Raw genomic sequence first — 27144 nt, 5'->3', positions numbered from 1 at the left:
TGCACACACCCCCATTCTCCTGCTCGCCGATATGCTCTTTTTTTTCCCTGTGTGGTTTTCTTTCTCTCGATTTCATCCAGGTCAGTTGTCCCTCCCTGGTTCGATCCCTTGGGTGCAAGGAGGCACGGAGGGTGGGGGGTCCGACCGGATAGCATCAACACCAGCTCCCGTGTACGCTTGATCTCCTAATTCTGCTTCATTTAAACTTCATCAACTCTTCCACTGGACCGGAAGCGGAGAAGAATGAGAACAGCTTGGCTGGAAACAGCTTTTTCTCCCTTGCTCCTCTTTTGTTGTGTGTGATCTGATATGATACCCAAAGGCAGCTGGAGTTACGGAGCCCATCACCACACACACACACACACACACACACACACACACCCCTCTGCAGCATAGCCAACTACATTGAAAATAATGATGACGTTTAGAGTCAAGAAAATTGCAGAAAGTGTAAAAGTTACGACTGTCAAATGATTAAAATGTTTAATCAGATTAATCATTCATTCTCTACCGCTTTTCCTCACAAGGGTCGCAGGGGGTGCTGGAACCTATCCCAGCTGTCTTTGGGCGAGAGGCGGGGTACACCCTGGACTGGTCGCCAGCCAATCACAGGGCACATATAGACAAACAACCATTCACACTCACATTCATACCTATGGACAATTTGGAGTCGCCAATTAACCTAGCATGTTTTTGGAATGTGGGAGGAAACCGGAGTACCCGGAGAAAACCCACGCATGCACGGGGAGAACATGCAAACTCCACACAGAGATGGTCGAGAAATTGAACCCTGGTCTCCTAGCTGTGAGGTCTGCGCGCTAACCACTCGACCGCCATGCCGCCCCAGATTAATCATAGTTTCCTAATTAATCACAATTACTCCCCATTTTCAATGAAATCTAAAATGTGCCCATTTTTAATATATTTTAGTTTTTTTTAATGATTAGAGTCCTGTAGACATGAAATAACACCCCTATAGTCATCTTTCCAGTAGACATGATAAGCGATAAGAAAACGTAATGAATCACACGTTAGCATTGGGAAAGTTCGTTCATGTCGTAGCAGTAGCTGGCTTTGTTTGCACCACATTTTGCACCAACTTTTACACGCTGACTACGGGATCACTGCAGAGACATATGAGACGGACGCATAAAGCATTATGCACAGCAAGCTAACCTCCAATTTATTTATTATTCTAAACTGAGTGGGGAAGACAGCCAAAGTAAGAAGCCAAACACGTACCACTTCCACACAAAATGGGTGTTTTTTTTTCACTATGCAATGTTGGACAATGGCTTACTGCATACAGTACAAGTTAAGGTAATGGTAAGATAATCATCATATTACCGACGCCTATAGTGACCATTCATCATCCAACATCAAAACCGCTTATCCTCACGAGGGTGGTGTGTATGCTGGAGCCTATCCCAGCTGTCTTCGGGCAAGAGGCGGGGTACACCCTGGACTGGTCGCCAGCCAATCACAGCTATAGTGACCAGAATACTACATATGACTAGTCCATTTTCTTCTAAAAGGGTTTATACATTACATGTATAAGGAGTGTTACTGCATTATGCTGGGAACAAATTTGGGATTCTTTCTCAGTGCATTGCAGTTGTACACATTTGCAAACCTAAATCACAACAAAAAGGTAAAAAGGGATTTTAGAAAGTACTACCCTTGGATAGTGACTTCTTTTATTCCGGAAAAATGACCAAGGAACTTGTAGTGAAAAATACTGACTAGAGATATGATATATTTCGCAATCTGATTACTATAGATCAGGGGTCTCAAACTCAATTTACCTGGGGGTCTGGGCAAGGCTGGGCCGCATCAGGTTTTCCCCCCCAAAAAAACACATTTATTAAAAACAGAAAAATATACAAACTTTTTCAGCGCTTTGAATCCGATTTTCTACAATAAAAGCTCTGATAAAACATTCCACTGTTCTCAAATATCTTAATTTTTATTTTTCTGCACAAAATAAGATGAAAAATAAATGAACAAATCAAGAATAAAGAAAATCAATCAATCAGTAATAAATATAATAATAACAATAAAACGGCAAATAATAAAAACTTAAGAAACCACATATAGTTGGTGGGTAGACAAATTTTTTTTTTCAGATTAAAATGAACAAAGCATTATTAGAGCCCTGTAGACATGACAAAACACGACTATAGTCACATTTATACTCTTTTTATTTACAACATATTGCGCAACTGCAGGGTCTTGAGACACATGCTAACTCGCAAACTAGAGAGCTAGCCACCTAAACGGTAGCCTTCAAGTTATTTCCTTTAAACTTAAATAGCCAAAAACTTACCACTTCCACACGGATAGGGAGGATAACTATTAACAGTTATTTAACCTTTAACATGAACATTAATCAAACGTAATAATTTTTTCTGGGTACATGATACCATACAGCATCCATATCAAACTTGCGCGGGCCGCACTAACATTGAACTTTCATATCAAGGCGGGGGACTCAAACTAGTGTCCTGCGGGCCACATTTGGCCCGCGGGCCGTGTGTTTGAGACCCCTGCTATAGATAATAATCAGTTTTAATGTTTCATAAATTTGCTGTACACACAGGTTGGACACACACACACACGTACGCTCAGAAAGGTCACTCATTTTATATGCCTTGGACACCATACTTCCCCCTCCTCCCTTCCCTTAGAAAATTTAGCATGCCCCCTCGGCTGAGGCAGAAAATGAGATTACTGTATTTAAATGACTATGGTAATAGAGAGCATGCTGCCGGGCCCCTGTTGGATAAAGGATTTCTACTGCGCTCATTGTTAGCAGTTTTGCAAAGTACCATCGTCTTGCTCTTGCTCACAATGGGGATGTCATTTAAAAGACATTTCTCTTTCTTTTTCTCCCCCCTTAGTTCCCTGTCAGGCCCATGTACCAGTCCCCAGGAGGCCCAGTCTGCATGTGTGTGTGTGTGTGTGTGTGTAAACCTTGCAGACCCACCGGTCCAAACATAAGGTGAATATTCTTCATTCAAAGCTCCTGCAGAGTGATTGGACACGGTCAGTCTGTTTTGGAAGACATAATCCAGTCTATGATTTTAATGAAATCTACTCTCCAAGGATGTATACCATGTGTCCACTGGAAAATGCAAAGGCCAGGTGGCCAGGAGGGGAAGTGTTTTTGGTTCCCAGGATGCACTGCCATAGCGTACTTGTTCATCTATACATACATACAATTTATAAAGCTATACATCCATCCAGCCAGCCATGCATCATTCCATTATTGTGCAAAGTACAATTTTTGTTCATTATTGATTTTCTCTGGCGGCACGGCGGAAGAGTGGTTAGCGCGCAGACCTAACAGCTAGGAGGACCAGGGTTCGATTCCACCCTTGGCCATCTCTGTGTGGAGTTTGCATGTTCTCATGGGTTTTCTCCGGGTACTCCGGTTTCCTCCCACATTCCAAAAACATGCTAGGTTAATTGGCGACTCCAAATTGTCCATAGGTATGAATGTGAGTGTGAATGGTTGTTTGTCTATATGTGCCCTGTGATTGGCTGGCGACCAGTCCAGGGTGTACCCCACCTCTCGCCCAAAAACAGCTAGGATAGGCTCCAGCACCCTCCGCGACCCTCGTGAGGAAAAAGCGGTCGAAAATGAATGAATGATTTTCTCTTACTTATTATACATAACGGCTCAAATATACATAAATACATCACTTAAATCCGATAAGAAGTAATGATGAAGGTTCCAGAATGTATTTTAACAAGGCCAAGCTCTATAAACTTCTCATGATTGAATGAAGCTGTTAGCGTCTTTAAAATAAATTCTTGATCCACCAATACTTGGAAGTCAAAAGGAACTCGGCAAAGAAGATACTGATCAAAAAAGCAACCCTGCGGAAACGACACCTTCAATCTAGGCTGAAATATGTGGTTCTGGACAAAAAATGTTATGGTCAAGGTGAGACGTTCAAACCAAAGAACACTGTCGTAACTGTCAACCGTGGCGATGGTAGCATTATAGTCTGCGTTTGTTTTGCTACCATATCAACACATGCATCCATCCTTCTTGCTACATGTTGATCCTGATATTGGCTTGCTCTTGTTTGCACACACCAAACCACAGACACACTTAAGTGAGTTCACCTGTCCACCAAAGCATATAACAACACTAGTCGAGGAGATAAAAGCCTGAGCTGTCACTCACTTATTGTCCTGTGTGACTCTAAATGCATCAGGGAATGAGGTTTAGCAACAGATTTTCACACCACTACTCTTAGCATCAGCTTAGCATCAGTACCCAAGATGAGGGAAAAACTGGCAGAAACCAAAAACTGTAGAATAGGAAGGCCACTTTTCTGGAAGGTTGATATGCAGAGGTTTTTTTACAGGTCACTTCAGCAGCAGTTTTCTGGTCCGGGAAGTGGATGAAATCAATCATGCTATCAATGCCAGTCCCAGCAGGAACGAAAAATGGGAGAAAAGACCATTTTACTAAGAGGTCAATTTTCTGAATTTTTTCAGCGGCAGATATGATTTTTTTTTCACATGTCGCTTTAGTGGCAAATTTTTAGTCTGTCTCCTACACTTTTATTGGAGGACCTACAACAAATAATTAATTTTCTAATTCTTTTTCAGGTCAATTCCCCATTGTTCCGATTGGCGTCAACAACACTTTGTGTGGGGAAAACCTCCAACAGTGTGGGGGGTTTCATTGTGGGTCCCGGCAAGAACCAAAAATGGACTTTGCTGGGAGGTCTATAGTTGTGAAACCTAATTTATTAGATTACTTCAACTGCACTTTTCTGGTCCAGGAGGTCAGGAAAACGTCCTACACCTTCATCAGGGGATCCAGAACAAGTAAAAAATGGCAGAAAACAAAATCAATCAATTTTCTTTTTTGTTGTTGTCAACAATTGTTGTTTCAAGCCTCCTACACTCCATTTTTACAGGTGACCCCTTGACACTTGAAAACCTTCTCCACCTTCATTGGTTGATTCAACACAATTGAAAAATGGCAAAAACCAAACATTCATTCATTCTCTACCGCTTTTTCCTCACGAGGGTCGCGGGGGGGGTGCTGGAGCCTATCCCAGCTGTCCTCGGGCAAGAGGCGGGGTACACCCTGGACTGGTGGCCAGCCAATCACAGGGCACATATAGACAAACAACCATTCACACTCACATTCATACCTATGGACAATTTGGAGTCGCTAATTAACCTAGCATGTTTTTGGAATGTGGGAGGAAACCGGAGTACCCGGAAAAAACGCACGGGGAGAACATGCAAACTCCACACAGAGGTGGCCGAGGGTGGAATTGAACCCTGGTCTCCTAGCTGTGAGGTCTGCGTGCAAACCACTCGTTCACCGTGCCGCCAAAAACCAAACATTTCCTCCCATATCAGTGTGGATTCATCTATCCATCTAAATGGCCTTACAGACAGAATCCACATACACAAACAAGTCGGAAGTGGAGGAAGAAGACCAACAACGGTCATTACTAATGAAATACCAAGTCTTGTAGACTATGTCCTTGTTTATGGGACGACACTGAGGCCAGAAGAACAAGTCATGGCACGGCTCAGGTTCACTCCCTGACCCCTGATGAAGTATCCATGAGCATGATACTTCATCAGATATGTCAAATTGCTTTAACCAAGGAGGAGTCATAAAGGATAATAGGAGGACTTTGCAGAGATCCTAAGTAAAGAAAAAAAAAAAGAGAAATGTGCACAGAATGATTGCGGGATGCCGACTGTGAGCACCTGATGATGCTATTGCTTTCCCTGTGCAGCACGGAGTACTTCATCATAGATGGGTTTTTCTCTCGCTCCCCCCAAACCTGATCTATTGGTTTTCAGCAACACAAGGAGCTATAAATCACAGGAATGGGGACCGTCGATGATTAGGTTACGGGTGCAGCGAGAGAGGGAGAAGAGAAAAGAGGGGACGTATTGGAGGAGGGGTGAAAGTGGGCCCAGTAGCCTGGTACAGTAGACAGGTTACTGATGGTGTTTGTTTCTCCCATACATGTACCTGCACGGGGGGCACATTCTCTTGGGTGTTACATAAAGGAGCTATGGCTCTGCCGAGGCCCGACGCGGCCTCGAGGACACATAAAGTGAGCAGGAATCACCCAGCTGCTGAGAAATATAAATATATTAGCACAGCATTGCTTATTCTGGGCCATTATATCAGTGCTGCTCCTGAGAGGAAGATGCGGAGGGAGGAGCAGAGGGGAACCCAAGGGAGGAGAAAGTATTTCTTCATGTTGTTGCATATTGTAATGCAATTAAAACTTCATTTGTTTAAATATGCGGACTTTAGCCTCATTTAAGCCTTGGTGGAAGGGTATTTAGAAAAATGACTCATAAATCGCATGCATTTGCAGCTCGGCTGGAATAAATTCACAGATATGATTGTATAGGAAATTGTTCTTCCTGTCAATTATTGATACACCCTTCAAATGTGATTAGATACATACAGAGCAGGATGTCTATTTGTCTGCAACTTGACCTTAATGCCTCATTGGCAGAGATTTGCCAGTGGAGCCCCCGCTGGTGTGACACCTTCCCCCAGGTAACAAATCCTCCAAAATGCATCCAGCTGCCAAAATCTTCAGCCGAGAAGTCAGAAACCACAAACATGCACAGGGATGATAATGAACACGCTTCATGTGTGTGACTGAGAGCAGGATGTGCCGCAAACGCCACCCCCCCCCCCCCGTCCCCCCCAACCACCCTCTGCACTCATATTGTACAACTCTGTTTTACTTGTTCCCCCATTTAATGGCTGCTCTGTGTTACTGTATGTTTCATCAGCGTCAGGATGGCAGGTGGGAGGGATCCTGCCTTTAGAGTAACGAAGAGGGGCTTTGTTTGCTTTAGTTTACATGCTCGCTTGTTGTTTGTGGCGTGTTGGCGCGCCAGCTCTCTGCTGTCAGCCTTCGTATCAGCGAGTCTGACAGCTCCGCGGCCATGTTTTGAAGGAAGAGGAGGAATTAAAAGATAAGAAAAAGAAGAACGGGAGCAGGTGGTTCAACCCTTACCTATCGTATTTTTCCTTGTAGGATCTTTGGTTTTGAGGGTGAAGATGAGGCTACAAAAGGCATCTTTAGAGCTAATGTGGGCAATTGTCTTCATTTTCTGGGGTGCAGGCAGAGAGGAGGGAGGCCAGGGATTACAGGGATGATCCTGCCATTCATAGTAGCTCAAAACAGAGCCCGCATTTCCCTCCCCAAACCCTGCTAATTCCCTTTTGATGAGGCGTGCAAAATAAATCCTATTTCCACGCCTTTATTCCCAGCCGACTCCTGGAGCGGAGATCAGGGGACGCAGATTTTACAGGCTTCTGCCACCATTTGGGACCCACAATGGAGCCAGTCTGTACATCGGCGTGCTCCGTCCAGTCTAGCCTCATTATGCTATCATAAGAATGACACATTTTACACGTGTGCTTTTTCACAAATGTGCCATCATGGTTTTGTGCAATTGCCAGGACAAATGCAGGACATCGTGTCATGTACTTCGAATTTGTTGTCCGGGGATACTCCAGGTGTGTGGAAGTGTATGTGTGTGTGTGTGCGTATTGTACATCTCCCTGCTGTCCTGTCGGCCCTTGCACTCTCACATGCTGAGCCCCTGTACTCGCCAATGACGCTAACAAGCTCCTCCGTATCTTTTGCGCTGTCTACAGCGGGGCCCTGTTATTAATGGGGACCAGCTGGGAGTGGTGCAGGTACATGCACAGCCAGACAAAGGCTCATATATAATCATAAAGTCATAACAAACGACCTGATGTAAATGAGGATGGGAGCGCGGTGAAAAAGAGAATTAGGTTCTTGAGGTGAAGCGAAAAAAAGAAGGATTTTCACTGTCATGTGACATCCAAAAGATGAGTGCCCACTTACCAGGTTGGCAAAGACCTGCCTATCTAACCTTTGACCTCCCACTGGACACAGCAAACACGGGGTCAAGACTTGAGAGTGCCTCTTCGACATCTCATTTCTCTGCTGATGGGCAAGTTAGGTTGAGAAAAAGGCTGCGTCTGTACGTGTCCAGGCAAACAAAAGACAGATTTCCAGACTCTCTGCACCGATGGCTTGGCCTCCTTGACATATGGCGATGCGATATTGCTTGCCTCTGCAGCCTGACAGCTTGCAGCCTGGAGAAAAAAGAAAAATTATCTGTTTTTTTGTGAGATGAAAATGATAATTATGACGTTAAACTAGAGGCACCGAGGATCTCAGCCTGCTCATCTGCAGCGTGTCTGCGTTGGTGAGGCTTATCAAGACACATGCTTCCAATTAGCTGGGCTTCTTCATGTAAATGCTTCATAAATTATCCTCCCTACCTCGGGATTAGGAGAGTTAGCGTTGCCACAGTCAGCAAAGGTTGTGCATGGAAATTAAAAGGACAGTGGGTGGGGGTAAAGACTGAGGTGGGAGGAAAGGTCGGTGACACAGCTGGCAGTGGGTGTTACTGCCGGTGCACATAGCACAATATTCATGTGACACTGCAGGAGATTGGGCTTTCCCTGGACAGAATAAACAGTTACGGAACTTTTTGGAGGGAGCAGAGTGTGTATTTTGTTCAAGGTTAAACTGCTATTACTTCCGTCATGTCACAATATCGTATTTGCTTCAACTTATATGTTACTTACAATTAGGCATCGGGTTTTCATGCCGCCGATCTCGATAATCCTTGAGTGAAATCGGCAGATACGGATACTTGTGAGAGTTACGAACATTTATTTTCATAGCTTATTTCAAGCCAAACAAAGTGAATATGCTTGTTTTACCAGAAGTAAATGCTGGTATCCACAACAAACATTTTGTTTCTAGCACTAAAAGTGCTACATAGTATCTGCATGCTCCCAAATCCATACTGAAGTGGGGCTCACCACGTACAGATTCCCATATTCTGCCCATTCTTGCAAGTGCAGCGTGTTGGGTTATCACCTTGATGGGTGATCACATTGCGAGCTTAGCAAACTCACCACACCCTGCTAAGTGCTCGCCCGCGACCCTATGGTACTTTTCCCATGAAAGAGTTGGCATGTACATACGTATGTGCTGTCTAACTCTAAGCTAGATGGTTTTCTTCTGAACAAGAAATCGGATCACATTTCGATCTAGTGACAACCCTAGTTGCCACCCAAAATTGGGCCACGGCGTGGTTAGAAATTTTCAAACTGACAAAATCGGCCCGCTGATATTATTGGCCCGACTCCCAAATTGAATATTGGTGAATACCGGGATCGTGTTTTTCCCTCTAATGAAGACCAATTTAAAAAAAAAACTGCTGTACTTTGTCACTTCTTGTGTTTTTCCTCAAAGTCGGAACTTGGCTTTGATGTGTTGAAACCACAGGCATGGCTTGTGTTGCCAGAAATTGAGCAACCACTGCAGTGTAGACTGCACCGACCAACTAGCACTAGTAGCCGGTACGGCCCCGTTGTTGCCTCTCACCAGTTATATAATTGAGCAAATGAGACCGTTTTTTTCTGGATGCGGCAGAATGAATGCTTTAATTTAGGCTTTGGGTTTTTTGTTCTGATTGGTAGTGATGGGCAATACCATATGTTTTGATACTAAGTAATCATTTTTTTGCAGACAAATACCAATACTTTCTGTGATTTTTTTACATAACAAAACACACGTCAAGTCCTGAACATTTAACAACTTTAATGTGTTTTTTTCTTACTGTATATCAAATTAGAAATTACAAATCACAAACCAGTTTCACGGATTGACTTGAAATCTGGTGGAGACATCTAGCTTGACAGGATGAACAAAAAAGTATTCAAAACCTATGTTCAAAACCCACTGGTAGCTGGCTATTTTGCTTCGAAGCAGTTGTTTCGGGTAGCAGACCAGGCCTTGGGCTCGTATATTTGCGCACTACCTCTTCAGACCTCGACTAAAAGAAAACCTGATCAGGTTACATAACAGGCTTATTGGTGTGATTAAATGAAAATAAATATACTGTTAAATTAATATCTTAGAACAGTGCCCGGGTTAAAATTTGAGTACCAATAAGCACTTTTCACTACAGTTCTTGTATTGCAACAAATGCAGTTGTCAACCCAATCAGGAAAAATATAACTATTGATCTGAACATGGGCCAGACGTGGCCATCAAAGAGGTCGGGGGGTCTGGTACCGTGTAATTGTAGTTATTGGTCAAATAATTGTGTTATTGCTTGCTGGTCAGATGATTCAGGGTAAAGCAAAGTGTAAAGTAATCATCTTTACTTCATACTTGATGCAAAACAGCTCGTGATGCCATGTCAACGCCTCCCCTTTATGGCACCAACTGCTCGAAATAGCGAATGTGAGAATTTGATAAGTCTCTCTCTAAAGGGGGAAAAAGCTGTGGTATTATGAGATATGCGTCTCCGTTTCAGCAAAGGTGTCGAGCGGTTTGAGAGGCTTTTGAATCCTGCTGGGAACATAAAGCGTCTGTAAACACGAAGCACAAAGAGCCCGAGAAGGCACTAAAGCTCAGGCCACGGCGGCCATACAATGGACTGTCATCATGAATTGGCCGGGAGCTGTGGGAGAGAGAGAGCCTGTTTAAGAAGACGCAGGGTGGGAGTTAAGCTGAGCTAGAGCCCGGCATGACAGACACTTGTCCATATAACAGCTCTTGGAGAATCTCAAAAACACTCTGCTTGATTGTCGCTCACCAAGACACTCGGCAGCACCAGCTGTCAACTATACATGTAATATAAACGCAATTTCACTATTTCCCCGCCATATAAGTCAACTATCTCAGAGGGCCACGCACACACATGCTCACACACGCTCACTTTTCCATACAGCACCATGCAGACAGTCAATAACAGAATGGGGTGTGAGATTAAGCCTAAGCCCACCTCCTTTTCATGTGGCAGAGCAGCCGCTGCCCCAAGATCTGGCACCAGATGGCGCTGTGCCGGTCGCTGCCAGGAGATAATCGGGACAGATCGGGCAGCATTACTACCCATTATCTTCTAATTATTCTTGTGTGGAGCGCTGATCCTGCCGTTTGTGTAAGTGGATGGCACAGAGAGCCTGTCGCCCCCGGCAGCAGCAAAATCCTCCCCGCTTCCCGCAAGCCCCTCTTGGGGATGGAGGGAGAGATCAGGAGACGGAAAAGGGAAAGGAGGAGCCTTTGTGAGACGTAACGCAGCACCTGACGTTTATAAAATCCTACCCGTGATTAGTGGTGCAGCTTTAACCTTTGACCTCTGCCATGACATCACATGAGGTGCCGTTTCAAGACAACGAGAGCGAGAGGCGCGTGACTCACCTGTGACGGCTCTATAAAGGTGCAATAAGGATACAGTTCAAGTCTCAGTGCCCCCCCCCCCCCTCGCCCCCCACTCCCGATTTCCTCTACCCCTACAGATAGCAGTGACTGCACAGCGGCATATGGCTTACCATGTGCTGGGTCCCTCGTGCACACTCTAAAGCGCCATTCTACCCACAACATCTTCACTTAATTATCTGCATTTTGTTCTGCATCTTCCTGCTTTGCATATCAATATCTGTCAACTCGCTAGGTAATATGAGGAGATGAAGGCTTAGGCTACGCTAAAATACCTCCGCAAAACGCAGGCTTCATCAAGCAGGAACATCCATGAGTCCCGTGGGGTGCACGGTCCGAGTATGATGTACACGCTTTAAGTACCTTTTTTATCCAGGTCTCAAGTGTGCATGCATGCATATGTGTCGATGTATGTTGGCCATCAATTACAAACACATTACGCACAAATACACACCATGCATGTGGTGCTAGGCCTTTGACTGACATGTAATAAAGCATTGTTGATCAATCTGGCCGGCCCATGGGCCTCACAGCAAGCGCATGTACATGCAAATGAGAATAGCTAAATGCCACTGAGGGGGTGGGAGAGGGGGGCTTCAGATGATAAATTCAATCGAAAAGGATGGAGTGGGAAAGGGGAAGGAGGGGGTGGGGGAAACTTCATATAGAGCGGAGAGGTGTTCCTAATGCAAGCAAAGAAGCATAAAGACAGCAGGTGTAATTACATGACAGATGCCGCATTTAGGAAAACTGGGAAATTGGAAATGCTTGACCTCTAAAAGCTTCAAATATGAGCAAAAAAAGTACCCTGACCTCATCCAGACGTTGAACTCTGACGTCCATGGTGTCACAGGGTACAGCGGAACAGTCATTCATTCATTTAATTCATTTTCTACCGCTTATCACCCTGGGCTGGTCGCCAGCCAATCACAGGGCACATATAGACAAACAACCATTCACACTCACATTCATACCTATGGACAATTTGGAGTGTCCAATTAACCTAGCATGTTTTTGGAATGTGGGAGGAAACCGGAGAAAACCCACGCATGCACGGGGAGAACATGCAAACTCTGGATTTGAACTCAGGTCTCTTAGCTATGAGGCCTGCGTGCTAACAACTAGACCTCCTTGCAGCCCCAGTGGAACAGTCATCATTCTAAATTTGACTGAACTTTTTTCCAAAAAACTTCTGTCCCCCCGTTAATAGCTAAAGCAGGGGTGTCCAAAACGCTTCTTCGGTCGATGGTCTCATACAGAAAAATGAAAAAATACGAGGGCCCCATACGTTTTGCACATTAAAAGATGCTAAAAGCAATTCAGTGTAAGCTTAGCATACAATTCCCATTAAAACATCCATGTGACAGATGACAAGGCAAATTAGTGCACTATATAATAACACAGCTGCATGTGGTTAGCATGTTGGCTGGAGATCTGGGTGGAGTTTGCAAAAATATTAAAAAGGTTCAAACATCAGGCATAGCACAATACTTGTAAAAATGTTTACCAAAACTAAGGGCGAAGCAAAAAAGTCGACAATGAATGAACAGAAAACGGCAACAACACCAAGTCCAAACACAAAACACTGAACACAATACTGTGACTCCGATACCATGTGTTCATTGATCATCATTCATTAGCGCCGATGCCGAGTACACCCTGGACTGCTCACCAGTCAATCGCAGGGCACATTGGACATTTTATGGGTATCTCAATGACTTGTGGACTTTTGCCATTCATTGGTGGTCTCAGAGTGTAACCCCCGAGGAAAGCAGAGGATCTACTGCATCTACTTGGTACCAAATTGATACCAAAATGTGCAGCATCACCCACCCCAACTGGAGCATATATATATATATACTTCCAGCATTACTAGTCTCCAGATCCATCTTGATGTCTACCACGTTGCTAAATGTGTGCATGGTGAAACGCTCAGAATGTGTATTCTGTGTGTGGCATCAGCTGTCATTAAAATGTAAGAGAGGCTGCAGCTAAGAAACAAACCTTTTCTCTGCCAAGCCAGGGTCAGGTCAACTGATCAGGGGGGCCACTTGGGCAAATCCTAAACACAAACATGGCGGAAGAAAGGCCCAGAAAAGCCCAAGGAGGCTGGCGGTGAAAAGGACTGATAGAACCCATCCATGGGAAGATGAACAGCCAGGGAGATCATGAAGCGAGAGCTGATTAACTGGCTTTTAGATCTCTGGGAAACATCCAAAGGATTGCGCCTCTAGCTGCACAAATCCTGACCCTTAACGCTGAATCTATCAACCCCTGGAGCCTGTGGGCAACAATGAGAAGTCTATAAGCTTGGCCAAGCTGCTCCATTGACGGTTCATTAAGCAACAATGAGCACAGATTACCACCACGTTGCTGTGTTGGTGGTTTTCACTTTACGCTAAGTAAGAGTGCTTAGCTTACGTCGCCCCAGCTTTGAAGCAATTATTTTGGGGGACAAGAAACATCGATTCAAGCAGGTGGTTGTGTTGCACATAACAGCTATCGAAGGTGCCATTATCCATTTTTATCATTCTCGGACAAAGAAATGCTGGGACCACATCGACGCTTGAGCCCTTGGGTGTTCCCAAACACAACAGAGGCCCCCCATGAGAGAGATTGTGTAGTATTAAAGCTGCCGGACTGGACCCTGTAGCGACCTGTGTGCTGGCATCTGTAAACGAGAGCTGCTGAACTAGCCCTATGGTCCATGGTCAGTAGTCACACAGTGAATGTTACGCTATGCTGCTAACTGTCGCATTGAGCCTTGTTGTGTGTCCTACATTCATCATTTTTTTTACAGTTGCGGTCAGATGTTTACATAAAGTACAATACATTCATTAACGTTCCACCTTCAGCTATCTCTGTGTGGAGTTTGCATGTACTCCCGGTGCATGCGTGGGTTTTCTCCGGGTACTCCGGTTTCCTCCCACATTCCAAAAACATGCTAGGTTAAATGGCGACTCCAAATTGTCCATAGGTATGAATGTGAGTGTGAATGGTTGTTTGTCTATATGTGCCCTGTGATTGGCTGGCGACCAGTCCAGGGTGTACCCCGGACAGCTGGCATAGACTACCGCATACCCTCGACCCTCGTGAGGATAAGCGGTAGAAAATGCATGAATGAACATTCATTGAGGTACCGTGACCAAGAACCTGGGATCAGTTTTTACTATAGCCTGACTTCTTCCTTACGGGCGGTGTGTGTTCGATGCTAACCAGAAAGCATTTACAGTAGTTGCAGCGTAGAAACTTAACCATTTCCCAAGTTTGGCTATTTGATAATAAAATATCAGAATTTATTACAAAAATACGGAATAAATAAGATATATTGATACCTGTTTAGTGTTTCTAAATGAGCGGCTCAACCTTTTTTGCATATTCATGATCACATGCTCCACTCTATGACTTCGAGGCCCCAAAATATGCATGTGCATCGTCACCTGAGTGTGTCAACTTCTCCCATGAGGCTTTGCATTCACCCTCAAGAGCTGACATCAGCAGGGTTGAGCAACCCCAAACAAGAAATCAGCGGCAAGTTCTAACCTGTGCGTCAGTAATCAAAGTGAATAGGGGAAGTAATTGTGTATCATTCAAGGCAGACTATGCAGCCTGTTGATGACTTATGCATAATTGAACACAATGTGTGCATGTATTATGAATGAACAAGGTTTGCCAAGTGGAAAAAAGTGAGGGCAATTAATGTCACCGAGCTCCTAGCATGCAGAAAAAGCCCATTTTTTCAGTTTTTCTCCCTTTTTAATCACCCCTCTTCTTTCTTATACCCCAATGTCTGCTCTCTCCCTTCTTTCTCTGGGACTCAACTTTATAAAGGAGTATGAGTGAGAGCGAGTGAGTGAGCACTCTGGAGGCAGTCAATACCTTATCAACTCCTGCCGAACGCTGACACCTTGACGTCCTTGACAGCAAATTATTACTTTTTCATGACGCAACCAGGTGCAATTACAGCAACATCTTTGCGCCGTATCCTGCTGCTCCTGCAACTGTCAAAAGGCGTTCCTGGTGGGATCGTGGAGAAGCTGAGACATCAGTCTCCCAATCCCTCCCTAGGTTTGTACATATAGACACACTGACTGTCAGAAAAGTTAGGTGTGTGTGTGTTTTGGGGGGGACAGATTGCAAAGGAACAAAACACAGAAAACCATTCAAACATGCCCAAATATTACTAGCATTCTACTCAAATTATTTTTCAGGGAGGTTTTGTTTGTTTCTGTTGACTGACGTGCGAATGTGACACAGTTTTGTTGTTCAGTCGCTGGCGAGCTAGCTGCTGCTACATCTGCAAACAACCATGTTTGTAGTGACATCACACACGCGTTGCTGTGTGTTGCCACACACTCTAGACCCTGTAGGCTTGATTATAAAGTTTAAGCTCACTTTAGCACACAACAACACAAAGAAGGGTGGCGGTGGAACAGCAGGTAAAGCTCAATTAAGACTTCAGAGTGTCACTTTTTTCCCCCTTAGTGCTGCAGCAGAAGAGAACACAAAGACCGCACAAGCCTGTGATGGCACACCTGTGAATGGAAGGAGGCTGGCTGCTAGGGGAGAAACTTTGCCACCCTGTTGCCTCATGTCTCTTTGTGTGTGTGTGTGTGCCGCCTTTGGTTGAGGTGAGGGGGAGACGTGAGGGTGCCGGTGGCATTAGTGTGTTCGTCTCCTTATATGTGTGCTACACTGACAAGAAGGGCAGATTAAAAAAAAGAAGAAGAAAGACGCTCTGAAAGCACTACAGAGGCAACTGAGAGTCTTAATTTTCATCTAACACTCATCCTCATCCTTATTCTACCCCTACTTTGTTTCCTATTAACACTCAATGAGACACACACGTACACTTAATATCAGCAATTGCTACCTTGGTCATCAGTGGGGACTTAATCCAAGTCTTAATGAAACCACTATCTTGCCACAATTATACAAACCATCAATACTATAAAAAAGGTAATATTACAAGGTGTGGTGTTACAGATAGAGGCATTTAGCTTACACTAATCCTTTGTTTATCATGTTTAATTGGTTCCAGATGCAACTATTATAGTAGGATTCCTAACTTAAAATTGAATATTTTTGTAGGAAAAAACGTTTTTAACATGATTAGAGCCCCTGGACATGAAATAATTCCCCATAGTCACCTAGTAATACCTAATATCGTAGACATAATCAGAGTAAATAAGCATGTGTGTACTGCTGTAACTGTGTTCCGATGTTAGAGTTGAGTCAGTGGATGGACAGGAAGTGATGTCGGGGGTTCAGAGTTGAGTTTTAGCTTGGTGTGGGTTATGGCCGCAACAGTATCTTGCGTTAGAGATTATTGTGCTAGATAATTCAAAACTGCAATAAAAGCCTGTTGTTCCTGCGACAGAAGAGTAACATTACTGACACCTACTGACCTTTGTAGAATACTGCAAATTACAGCTAAAAAAATAAATTTGCATTTTGTCGGACTAACAAAAGGCCATTTTTTATGTGATAGAGTGAAGCCACAAAATTCAATGTGCAAAGTGGCGAAAGATTACTGTACTGTGGATAGAGACCCTAATTACGGAAGCATGAAACCGCATAAAACATTTAATCTTGACTTGGACTTGGACGTGTACATCATTACTTGAGCCTTGACTTGAGATTAAAGACTTGAGACATCATCAAGATTTAACAGATGTAACATATTTTATCATTGTTTCAGTTTAAGTCTCCCTTTCCCAGAAGGCAAATATTATACGTCTATATGCTTAACGTCCTATGTTATTCTTCCCCAAACAGAAATTTGACATTTTTATCCTGATTTGGAGCAAATTGGGTTCTTGTTCACCGTTGGTGCACCAAGTTTAGCACTTTTTGCATGATACCGCTAACTAAAACAACAAATTGCAATCATAACAACACCTCCCATGTGCTTTATTGGCAGAGGTAAAAAAAAACAACAACTCAATTTATGTGGATCATAACACCTCAGTGAGCTGTTGGTTTTTCTTGGCCCTCTGTGTGTTTTTTCTCTTCTCCTGTCACCCCCCACCCCCCTTAAAGCACTACCTTCTCTATGCTGACTCCCTTAGGCCCTCCCCCCCGCCCCCTTCACCGCCACCTCCCCTCAGTTTTTCCTTGTCTGCCAGACACAGATTTATTCTGCCTGTGATGCATGTAGAGCACAGGAGTGTGAGCAAGTGCAGGGTGGATGATGGGGGGGGGGGGGGGGGGGGGGGGTGCAGGGTCAGCGGTGGGGAGGGAGGTGTGTGTGTATGTGTGTACAATAAGAGATAAGATCATGGCTCCCCAGGGGCTTGTTTGGCCCTGTACCCGATCCATCAAACGCCCGCTCCAAGTGCCAAGGTCAACTCTAATGAGCATTTTCTGGGGTCTTATTCTCTGCGCTACACACACACACACACACACACACACACACACACACACACACACACACAGACACCAACACAGACACACACAGGTGCACTTTGGACATACCTGCTAAGCTGTATGATGGATGCTTATGACATCAGCAATCTAAGATGCTCGCATACAGGTAAGAACGCACATGATCCCTTGAAGGTATAACTGGAGGATGACAAAAAGTAACATAAGCAAATTATCAGACTGGTGAGTGTCTTTCTATCAGGCAGGACATCGGTTTTACATTTACATATCCCTACACTCACCAGTTATACCTAGATGGGCGTTAAGTAGTCCCTCATCAGGAAACAACCTGCCAAAAGTTGTTAAGGTTTGGAGGCTTGTGGTGAGTGGGTGTGCGCTGGAGCATGTGTAGCATAATAATGAAGCAATAAAAGTCACGGCGGGAGGGGTGTGTGCAGGGGGGTGGAGGTGCAACATCCACTGACAGGAGGTGTGATAATTAAGATGTTGCGACCCCACATATTACCTGCATATTGGCCTTAGGACACAGGGAGTTAAAGGCCACAATGCTGGGACTCCCCTGCTGTTGCCTGTGTGAGTGTATGAAATGCAGGAATTGCTTCTATTTGATCAGGACAGTCCATGATAAATAAATGTCAATATACCACATTTGGAAGTGAGCCCTGAGATACGTTTGGGATGGCTCTGAACGCTCACTTTCAGAGGGGGTTCTAACACTTTGTGATGTCACAGATTGCCAGACATCCTTATATGGGCATGAGCTGTAGGCCAGATACGCTCTCTGCCCTCCTCCAAGCTCTGCTTCTCTGTTTACGTAGTTATCAATGTCTCCCAGGAAGTGTTTCTGCGGGTTTAAGAGAACGATACATTTGTTTATGTATGCAGTTGGACTACTCAACAAACTTGCTGAAGTCCAACGCCTTTCCAATGTTACTTGGTCGTGTGGAAGAGTCAGAAGAGCAAGCATTAAGTAACAATTTATTAGTGACCCAACTGTGTTTGTTTTGTGTCATGGAGCAAAAGCGCTTGTCTATTTAGCGTTATAGAGCGTGCATACACGGAGCAAGGTTGCCAATAGCCATTTCCCACCACCATCAGTGGCTCTACCTGAGTTTTTTAAACACTGGTAGTCCCGCAAAACACATTAGACCAGGGGTGGGCAAACTACGGCCCGGGGGCCACATCCGGCCCGCCAAGTGTTTGAATACGGCCCGTCCGTTCTTTCCAAAGTATTTCATTTAAACTCAACATACGAACTGGCATCGTGGCTTGAGCCAACCTTTTGATGGTTTTATCAATTTTGTTATTTGATGTGGTCTGTTGTTTACAAAGTGCTCCTGAAAAAAGGGACACAAGCATAATGATGATAATAATAATAATAATTTTTAAAATATTTAAATATAAAATATTTAAATAAAAATATTTAAATATAAAATATTTAAATATAAATATAAAATAATAAATAATAATAGCAGATTGCATGACACTTTTACAGATACAATAATACCAGGTGGACTGTTACATGTAAAATATATAGTCTGCCCCCCCCCCCCCCCCCCCCCCGTTTTGTTAAATCAATGCGGCCCGCGAGTCAAAAAGTTTGCCCACCCCTGCATTAGACATTACCGATGCTGTAGAAAACCTAACACTAAAATGCTAAAGCTATATCATTGAAATACGTCTTGAAGTAACCTCTTTTCTTCAAAAATGTCAGACTGTCCAGTCTCTACTTCCCAAGCGGACATTTTAAAAAGATAAATCACAGTTTATTATCAACTCCTAACCATTTATCAGCTCCTATAAAGTTGGGTTTGGGAGATATCAACACTGGAAGTTGCCCTAATCATTTGGGAATGTGACTGTAGTGGCTATTTGTCCTTCACTAAAATAATAAACGTAACTTATAATCAAACGGCCACTGATGCACCATGGGTTTTGTTTTACGCAGGCAAAAGAGTCATTGTCCAAACAATCTTGTTCCGTTTCTTCTTCTTTCCTTTTATTACCAAGCAAGCAAACAAACAAAAAAGGAACAAGGGCCTTTTCCTGTTGCCTCTCTTGCGCTGGTACAAAAACCATAGGCCCACCCCGGTGCATGCTGGTCCTGTGAGCACTGCCTACCTAAATATATTGCAGGTGCCCAGGGTGTTATCCAATGAAATAAACCCAGAAATTAACTACTAATTAACCCCAACAAAATATGATAGATAAACAAATAAATAAATAACTAACAAGAAAATATTATCAAGTAATCCAAACAAAACAACAACAACAAAAAAATAAATCAACAGATATCAGAAACCTAGGAACACACTAATAAATAGCTCCTACAGTGACCAACCACAGCGAAATTGGTTTCTGTGCTAGTTACCGTGTGTATCTGCTCTATGGGAGTCCACAACTCAATGCAAAAGGGCCAAAAAAAATAGGTTCCAATCATAATAAAAATGAATACAATTTCTACATTATATCCTAATTTTATGTGAAACTTTAATCCACTTTCTGAGTTAATTGCCTTAAATAATGACTATAATAATAGTAGTTCACTCTAATGGCCGCCTGTTTAAATATTTGCAGTGTTGAGCAAATTTCCTGAAAAGAAATTAGTTACTAGTTCTTTTGTTTTGTTTCTTTGGGCTTTTTCCTGATTAGTTACATTCTCAAAAAAAATAATTGAATTGAAAACAGAATGATTCCTTTATAAATGTAATTAGGAATTATTATTACATGCATGAAATGGAACATTTGTGAATAAATGAAGCTGTAATTATCGGTAGTCCCAGCTCGGTTGAATGGAAGCATACTTATCATCAACAGGTGTGCTGCACAGCTCCCTCTACAGGAGTAAAGGTAATGCATTCAGTGCCAAACAGGAAACAGATGTACCAAAATAAAACCACAGGAAGTATATGGCAGAAACTGTCCAACCTGTCATACTAAATATGATCAAATTTTACAACTTCATCTAAAAAATGTAGAAATTTAGAGTTATTATTTGAAAGCGGGAATTAAAAAGAGAACAACATAATTGTAGTATAACACAGAGGGAATTACTGTATGTGACAATAATAAATAATGCAATTTCTTACTTGTGTGTGTGTGGGTGTCCTGGAATGTGATTCATGGTTAAGTGTGTGCCCCCGCTCCCCCACATGGAGAGACAAGGCCAGGGGCCCAGCTTGCCTCAGAGAGTGAACCTAGACCATCCACTCCATCCCTTGACGAAGGAAGAACAACATCCACAGTGTCTACCAGCTTGTGTGCATCTCCCATTGGCAGCTGCAAGGGAGCCCCATCAGCTAACGTGAGCCCACTCACACACCATTACTCAAGTAGAGAGGCGGTCCTCATGACAGGTTAACATTGAACTATGACCTCCAGCAGGAGGGAAATTATATTAAGATCGTACTTAGTGTCAATGAAATAACTGGTTGGTCAATAACTGCCATTACTGATGGGAGGGACTATTTTTCAAAGACTGCTAATATGAACGCGTTCTACTGTTTTGGCCGCAATCCATGCTAAGCTGAAACTCAACTCTAAACCCCCGACGTCACTCCCTGTCAGCCGCATACTCAGCTCCACCAGGGAACATATTTATATCAACTTTCTTAAATTGTTTATATATCATTACTATGTCTACTATATTGGGGAACACTAGTGTAAAAGTAACTATGGGGTGTTAGCTCATGTCTAGAGGTCTCTAATGTAAGTTTTCTATGCTCTATGAAAATATTCCATTTATAAATATATATTTATATATATATATATATATATATACTAACTGAGATAAACAAGAGATTATTGTATTATGATATATTAGATATACATAAGATATATTATGAGAATGTCATTCAATGTCATTCATACTTTCAGGTTCTTGTCACCCCTGTGCAAATTTCTGTGAAATGCTGTATTACTGCAGTAATCCTACAAAGGGTATCCGTCCTACTACAAAAGTTCCAGGTATGACTGCTGTGAAATTAAAACAAAAAAACACAGTGGTGCCACAGTAGTATGACTATTTCCGTAAGTATGTAACAGATTGTGAAATCTATACTATATAGTGTTTAAACATTTGCTAGTTCAAGAGCCAACTGTGTGCATGTGTACTCTATGATTTGATGATGAAACTCAAATGTAGTGTTTGGAATTTAGACCTGTCTTCAGTCAAACAGTGAGATGTTTGGCGTACTTTTTAATTTAAAAGTCTTGTGTGAATTGCTATATCATTTCTTCAAAGTCAAAATCAGTCAAGAAATATAAATGACCGTACCGTCACACCTCATTCTTGATGGCACTCCTCAGTCCTCAGGTCAAAAGGTGCACAAAAGCAAGGTTGGCCCCAGTTTGAAGAAGCTGGCATTCCTCACGAGGCCTGATCATGATGGATGTAGCATGTCTTCGTCCTCTGCGTGGCCACACCCTTCTCCACTGGCTCCGCGCTCACCTCGGGGCCTGTTGGCACAGACCTTTCATCCCACCTTATCCTGACCAGATGTGTTCAATGAACTCTGTCAAGAATAATAAAACACTGCTTACAAAGGCCATGTGAGCAGTGCGGAATGGTCAGGTGTGCACAAACACTTCAGTCATCCTGCAGTTAGAAAGTAAACACACCTATGTCTGTGAAGACAAGGAAGAGATACTGGTAATTAACTTCTTAAAGAGCAATCACGTGAAATATGAAGCTGAGCACAGATTAGTGATTTCCAACCCCCGTTTACATTTTACTCATGTAACATATGCACAATAAAGTGGAGAAACACTGTATTTGATCACAGTAAAAAACAAACCTCATGAAGGCCAAGGTACAGTATTTCCAGTAATTCCAAAATATCCCATTCATCATATAAACTAAAAGCGTAATGCTGGAAATAATAACAGTGTATATATATATATTATACATTATTGCATCTAACATCTTCAATGTGGAGCTGATGATACATCAAGCCATTGCATCCCAAGGGTGCAAAGATGTCCTTTTTCCAAGAGAGGAGACACTAAAGGTTGGACATAATATCAATAGTGCAATGTATCATTATTGCGTGTGATTCATAATCAATACAGTAGTTCCAGAGTACTATGTATTAATCTTGTATCCTCCTCACAAACACATGGCCGGATATTGTCCTTCAGGATTTTTATGGTACACAGTAGAATTCATGGTTCCATTTATTTCAGCAAGTTTTCCAGGTCTGGAAGTAGCAAAACCGCCCCAGACCTCCACACCACCACCACCATATTTTACTGTTGGTATGATGTTCTTATTCTGAAATGCAGCCTTACTTTTACGGCAAATGTAATGGGACACACACATTCTGAAAAGTTCAACTTTTGTTTCATCAGATCACAGAGTATTTTCCCAAAGATATTCGGGCAAAATTGAGACAAGCCTTAACGTTATTTTTGTTCAGCTGTGGTTTTGGTCTTAGAACTTGTTTTTGTCCTGTGTCTTTCTTATGGTGGAGTGATGAACACTGACCTTAACTGAGGCAGGTGAGACCTCCATTTCTATGGATGTTATTGTAGGATCTGCAAGTTGTCACTCATGGACATCCAAAAGCTGTGATATGAGAACATGAAAAGATCTTGTGGTTATGGTATGACGTATTCGTAGCTGACCATTTATGAGATTTAAAAACAGGGATAGCCAGGGATAACATAAAAACACACCAACCTCATCATATGGCACTTCCCTATCATGCAGGACAACATTTTGAACACAAGTCTAAACATACATAAGTTTGAAAAGTTGGAGCTGTAGGAAAGGGCTCCCTCAGGAGTGTATGGATTGTTATTGTTTGCCATACTGGATGCAAGTCAAGTCACGTTTATTTATGCTACACCAATTCTCAGCAGAAGCTAATTCAAGGCACTTTACACATGGAACAGGTCAAGGACCACACTCCTTGTACAAAGAAATCCAATAGAATCACACATGAGCAAGCGCTTGATTGACAGAGGCAAGGAAAAGCTCCCTCTCAAGAACAAACCAAAACTCAGTAGAGTGCAGAACTCCACAAAAGCTGTTTGTTCGTTAGCAGGCTATTTCCTGCTTCACGCAGTTTACAAACAAACAGGCAACTTATACATTTTTGAGTTGGATCAGTCGTCCCTCGTTTATGATGGTTAATTGATTTCAGCCTAAATAGCGACATGATTCAATATTAATAAATGGAGTATAGTAAACCTGTTTATGACCTTCTAACTTTATTAGAGCCACATGGACATTAAATAGCACCCCTATAGTAACATTTACACTGGTATTACCTAATATAACGGGAATGATAAGCAACAATAAGACATAATTCACTGTTAGCATTGGGAATGTTCCCTATTTTCCCTATATTCCCTATCCTGACCGTAATGTGGGTGTATCGCTTGGCATTTTTTTAAAAAAAAGGATCAAAAGTATAATCCGTCATCACTATTGATGTTAATGTTTTGATTACTATATAGGAGTGTGTTGTTAAAGGGTTTTCTATGAGGCTCTATCATCAAAATAGGTGGGTCCCACGACGTCCTGTTAGCTCCTTCATGCTAACTAATTTTCTCTCTTTAGAACACACAGAAAAAAGATTAGGATTGAGGATGATAGGCAAAGTTTTTCCTTTAAAGGCAGTGATAGTCTAAGACTTAAGCACAGTAGATATGAATACACTCACAAAAATTGATCAAAATCAATTTGCCGAGAGAATCTGTGCAAACCTGGCAACCTTATAAAAGCTGAACCAGGAACCCTTTTTGGATGAAGAGAGTACCTGTGAGACAGACAATGATTGTACAATATATTTCTATTAAATTACGACTGTTTGATATGTTTCTACGCACCCGGGATGCGCGTATTAAATCTGGCTTCTTCCAAAATGTTCTGCCACTTATTACACAGGTAGGATTTCATCTTGTTCCTTAAACTTTGAAAATATTACAGCTTTAATTTGTCTACTTCCTGGTGTAAACATTGTCCTTTTTTCTCTTTTCACCAAATTCAAACATAGTGAGTATCTTAGAGAGAGGTAAGTTTGATGGACAACAAACAAACTGAGGCTGGATGGACCCCCTTTTGGAAGCTGGAACCCCCATGACCACACCCGTACCAGAAGATGGTGAGGACAAGAAATGCAAAGACAGAGGCAGGTCCACGATGCATTGATGGCAAGAGTGATGATTTCCTTCACAAATACCCCCACTCATCCTCAAGGCTTCCTCCCACCTCCCTATGGCCTTGGCCCCCGCAGGCAACACACACTGCCTACCACACACACAGTCACACACTCTCAGCATGGTTAGGCCTCCAATTAAATCAAAAGTGGTTTGTTTTTATTGGTCTTTTGCGCTGACAAGTGGGCTATCATTCTGACGGCTCTACCTGTCAGCGAGCAGCTGAAAATCCTCTGTTGACAATGCCCAATGCTTCCAATTAGAGGGGAATCAGACTCCTGCTGCGCTCGCCATCTTTCCGCCAGCCCTACCCCCTTCCCGCTGGCCCACCTCCCCTCCCCTCTTCGTCTTCCACTCACTCTCTCCTCTCCACCTCCTTTCGTCTCCCTCTCCAGGAGAAGGGGGCGCCGTCTCTGCCGCAAATTACCGACACAAAACGAAGGTGGTGGCGGCGCAGGCGCTGCCGGTCCAGGGCCCCCGTCAGCATTAATGAGACGATGAAGGTTTATTTGGTCCGCATGCATGTGCTAAATTCTTTCTTGTGTGACAGCTGACTGGGAAATGTGAGTGTTAACCTTATAAAAGATTCAGCGGGTTCTCATTATTTTCTGTCAACTCCACTACCTGATGGCGTTAAGGTGCACCATTTGCATCCCTGACTGCTCCAAGTATCCATCCTCAATCTTGTTTGTTTGTCGAGGGGAGTCATCTTTTACACACATCCCCCCCTCAAAAGACATGCGTTACTGGATGTTCCTAAACCGGAGAAATGCCAAAGTTTATTCAAAGGCGACAAACAATATTACAAAACCTATCTAGATGTAGTTTTCACAAGAACAAGGGAATACAACGTATGACATCTGGCTTGTTTAACCACAAAAGCACCAAGCTGAGGAGGCCCAGGAGGCCTCATTGGAAGGTAAGCATATTAGTGGATACAGTGTTCCCTCGTTTATAGCGGGATAGGATTCCAAAATAGCCCACAATAAGTGAAATCCGCCAAATAGCCAAGTTATTTTATTTAATAATCATGTTTTGAGGCTGCACCCTCACCTTACACTTCATACACATTTCTCAGACAGGTATTAACACTCTCAAAAACGTTCAAAACTTTGTTTGATTTTTAATCATCAACCTATGAGGTTGGACACAAGAAATTATTAAGTGACTCAGCTATTTAACTCATCTGACCGTACCTTTTCATCCTGGCGCCGTTCCGCTGTATTGTATGGTTTTTGTAACATTGTTAAATCATATTGCTGTAGTACTCCTCCAACCGAAAATTCATTCATTCTGTGATAGAGCCATAGAGCCTCGTAACTTCTAAATTCTTTCAGCATGTCCAGAAGTCCAACCTTTTGTGCGATGGTTAGCATCCTCCTCTGCCTTTTGACAGAACATTTCGTCAACATTGTGGGTTTTGTTTGGGAGAAACTTGCAAACATCCAAAGAAGGAAAACTAGCAAGTACGCAAGCTAGCTAGCTGACACCGGAAACACAACAAGGCGGCATGAAGGAGATTGATTGACAATGGTCTACAGCCAATCGGGACTCAGAAGACAATGGGCGGTACAACAAAGAGAGCGGGAAGAGAGAGAAACTAAACTTCCCACAATGCAATTCTTGTTAAAAGGCAAGGTTCAGCCTGTAACAACTTTCAGACGCTGTAAAAAAACATTAAATGTCACACAAAAAACGCAATAGAGCGATGGAACACTGTACTATAAAAGCAATGATCAATACTTACAGTATACTAGATTTTTACACTGGGAAAAAAACAATACTCTGCTCAATACAAGCAGTGCCAAATACATTATTGCAAACAATCTCAGTGGCTGAAATACACTGCCAAAAAACTGCAATTGTTCATTATTCAGTGATGTGTTTCCAAAAAGACACTTTTAAACATTGGAGTCATTCAAAAGTGGCCAAACATTTGTTGGCTGCAATGGAATATTTCACTAATTTCAGCTGCTTTCATGATTAAACTGAGTTATTGATCATTTTGTAGTTTGTAATGCTGCATTTTCAGAACAATATTGACTTTTAACTTTACATTACACACAATAAATTCGTTGCTTATGTTGATATTACGGTAACACTAAAATAAATAGGAAGTCACCATTCAAGGTTGAGGAGTTTATCTGAGGAAGTCATAGTTTAACCTTGTTATAATTTATTTACAACTCCGCTGGTCATAGGGCTTCAAAAACAAAAAAGGGGAGGAAGAAAAAAAAAACTCCCTTCTTTTTTTTCAGAAGAAGCAGCCAAGTCAGAGTGGGTGTGTTGCCTG

The 27144-nt window shown here is 42.8% G+C and overlaps 1 long non-coding RNA gene across 1 annotated transcript; it reads right to left on the bottom strand.

Annotated features, from left to right (window-relative positions):
* Positions 1–6761: 6761 nt before the first annotated feature.
* On the bottom strand, positions 6762–26482 carry LOC131111664 (uncharacterized). Its single transcript, XR_009121314.1, has 5 exons — positions 26048–26482; positions 23173–23253; positions 22230–22313; positions 21964–22145; positions 6762–8152 (listed from the first exon to the last, which is right to left on the bottom strand). It is a non-coding gene; the product is annotated as an uncharacterized LOC131111664 (long non-coding RNA).
* Positions 26483–27144: the final 662 nt, after the last annotated feature.

This window comes from Doryrhamphus excisus, chromosome 2 (genome assembly GCF_030265055.1).
Source record: "Doryrhamphus excisus isolate RoL2022-K1 chromosome 2, RoL_Dexc_1.0, whole genome shotgun sequence".
NCBI classification, from domain to species: domain Eukaryota; kingdom Metazoa; phylum Chordata; class Actinopteri; order Syngnathiformes; family Syngnathidae; genus Doryrhamphus; species Doryrhamphus excisus.
Note: the sequence above shows the minus strand (reverse complement) of the source record. Positions and strands in the feature narration are given on the sequence as shown.